Source organism: Rhamphochromis longiceps, linkage group LG1 (assembly GCF_057381845.1).
Source record: "Rhamphochromis longiceps isolate RC_006_pf linkage group LG1, R_longiceps_female_GT1.1, whole genome shotgun sequence".
NCBI classification, from domain to species: domain Eukaryota; kingdom Metazoa; phylum Chordata; class Actinopteri; order Cichliformes; family Cichlidae; genus Rhamphochromis; species Rhamphochromis longiceps.
The window spans coordinates 37952529-37955867 of record NC_140557.1 but is presented as its reverse complement, the minus strand read 5'-3'; positions in this window follow the sequence as shown (position 1 = coordinate 37955867).

Sequence of the window (3339 nt, the reverse complement as noted above, 5' to 3'; positions counted from 1 at the left end):
CAAAGCTGGAGTTATTCTGTGTCTTTACGCTGCACAGCTGCCTCTTCTTCTCTCATTCTCCCCCCTCTCTCTCCTGTTTCTACTTCAATCATGAAACTGATCAATGATCAGCTGATCGGCTCTCTTGTTTGTTTATCGCCCACTTTGCGCCGAAAGAGGAAACCAGCAGATGTCGCGCTAAACAACAGCAGCACGTTTAAGCTTGATCAGCTGTTGTTAGAATTTATTTAATATTAATTTCTAGTATCAGCTGATGTTTGCTGGAGACACGGCTGCAAAAAAGCTGCTGGTCATGATGTCGGTTTGGATTGTGGTAAGAGGGACACATGAAGATGAAACCAGGAGATGTCCTTACTGAATCATCAGAGCTGAACAGGTGATGGAGAAACAGGTTTACCTTTTAGGTGACATGAATGAGTTGAAGGGAAGTTATGAACTGTTTCTGAGAGACAAATAACACCAGGATCCTTTTTTAGGTAGCTGACAGCTGGTAACTGTGCAGGGGCGGATCTAGCAAAGTGTTGCCAGGGGTCCATGTAGGGCATTAACAGGGAATGGGGGGCACAAAGAAATACTTTTCTTTCTTATTCTCATTTAAAATGTCTCGCTTTTAAAAAAATAATTATCTGAATCTTACAACAAACGATTGATAGATTGATGCATATATACCATCAGAACAGTGTACATCACTGTCACAACAGCGTTTGTTTTCATTCAAAGGCTTTATGATTTTTCCTATAATGGCGGGCCGGTCTCTAGTCAAAATGCCCGGGCCAATTTTCTGTCCCAGTCCAGCCCTGTATGCAGCTCATCTGCAGTCTGGTGTTACCTACATCTTCCTACTCAGAAGGCAGAATTTCCGAGTTCTGAGTACAATCGAAAGCACCACGACTGCAGTTTTTGTGTTGGATGTAAAAGGCGCACATGACGCTGTGACGTAGGCTAGAATCATGGCAGCAGTCAATGACGGTCCAGGCGTGGGATTTCTCTCGTGGAAATATGCACATTATCTTTTCCTTTCTATTGGTAGGTGGCACAGTGCACTGTGGCAAGTAAGCAAGCTAGAAGACCGGCAAAGTTATGGAAGCAACACATTAACAAGAGAAGTCTGAGTAAAACCAAAGTTACTTTCCCTAGTAACTAGTTACTTTGAAAGTAACGAGTAACTTGAAGTAACTGAGTTACTTTTGAGAGAAGTAACTAGTAATGTAACTAAGTTACTATTTTAAAGTAACTTACCCAACACTGTTTATTTGTTCCTTCAGGTTTTCCTCCTGTGTCTTTTCATATGTTTCTGTTTCCATGTTTAGCTATTCTTCCTCACTTCCTGTTACTTATTTGTGTCCTGTCTGTTGTTTACGCCTCTGTGTCTCGTTACTCTACTACACATTCTACATTACTGTTCTGTTTCCACTCCATCTGATTACCCCTTCTGGGTATAAATAGCACTGTTTTTCCTTTAGTCTTTCTCACAGTGTCTGTTAATATCCCCTGTTGTTTCCTGTCAGGTGGTGTGCTTTAATTTAATTTCTTGTATTTTTTGACCTTTTTTCATCTTTTGAGCCTAAAATAAACGGCTGCATTTGGTCCTTCACGTTCAGAAAGGTCAATGAGTTCAAATTTCATTTAAAAGTAAACTAAGAGGAATAAAACCTAAAAGATATTTTCCATCCCTACTCAAAGACTGAACAAAACAAGACATAAACACAACAGTCGAAACTGTACGACACTAACAAATTTCCTGAAGCCTACACTAGACATTTACATAACAATAGCGCCTCAAAATGGTCAAAAGACATTTCAGCCTTCAGTCTTACAGTGCTTACACTGTTTACATGCCTGTATTTCAGGTGTATGGTAATAAAACGAATACTATTAACTGAAGAGAATTCAGAGTGAAGTACTTTCATATCAGAGTTGTAAATGCTGCTGTATGCTTTTATCAGAACAGACAATTACATTTAGTGAAATCTGTCATTTGTCAATATGACGTCACTCTCATACAACTCAAGCTTTAAAGGTAAGAAAAAAACTTTGGTATATTTGGTCATTTGTTTTTTGTCAGCTGGAGGGAAAGTGGTGTGAAAAGCCTGTCATCAGTGTACGCTTTTCATGTAGACACACTAAAGTGATGAAAGCAGCTGACTGAAGTATGCTCAAACCCTGCATCCTTTCTCACCTCTGCACACCTTGCCAATCACTCTGTGAATTGGATGTGATTGCTGGCTTGGGAAAGTCGCCGAAATTGCCAGATGCTGTTCAGTCATCCACTTAATCCAGCCTCCTCACAACAGATGTTGAACCTGGCAAGCGTAGCTTCGCTCTCATTCAGCCACAAGAGCATTAGAGAGGTCCAACGCTGATATTGGCTGATAAGTACATGGCTTAAAGTGAGGCCAACTTCTGCACCAGAAATGTTTTAGGTGACTCGGAGAGGAATGGAAGAAAGTTGGCTGTTAACCCAAAGAAGTTCAATTCAATTCAATTCAATTTTATTTATATAGCGCCAAATCACAACAAAAGTCGCCTCAAGGCGCTTCATAGATACAGAGAAAAACCCAACAATCATATGACCCCCTATGAGCAAGCATTTTGGCGACAGTGGGAAGGAAAAACTCCCTTTTAACAGGAAGAAACCTCCGGCAGAACCAGGCTCAGGGAGGGGCGGGGCCATCTGCTGTGATTGGTTGGGGTGAGAGAAGGTAGACAAGATAAAGACATGCTGTGGAAGAGAGACAGAGATTAATAACAGGTATGATTCAGTGATTTAATTTAAATTAAATATAAATGTTCACATCTAAATTTGCTCAATTTGTAATTCTTATAAAAGTTCAGACGTCTGATATCAGACATATCACACTGTTTTAAAACAGATCCACTTTTTCATTCACCCTTCAGACCCGCTGCTGTGAGCAGACATCCAGGAAACATGAGATGTGTTTATTTCCTTTTCTTTTGCAGTACTGAGTATTGATTCACTTCCCTCCCCACTAATCCTGCACCAAGTTCTTACTTTTCCATGATAAACAGGAAGTAACACTTTTTTAAAAGGGCTGTAATTCCTACCTTATACTGTGAACACCCCGGCTCATCTTATGACAGACATTGTGAATGAAAGACTGGTTGGATTTGCTGGCTGGCGTTTACCTTTGAATCAGCCATGAGGCTGTCCTGACCTCTGACCAAACATGTGGGATAGTTTTGTGGTCTGAGGTGTCCAGTCAGGTTTTTCCACCTTAAACTGGTTGATTGAGCTGAAATCTGCACTACTGCAGCGTGTAGTAGCAGTCCGGTTTCCCCATAATGGAACTAAATAGCATAGATGTACTCAGTTTGTAT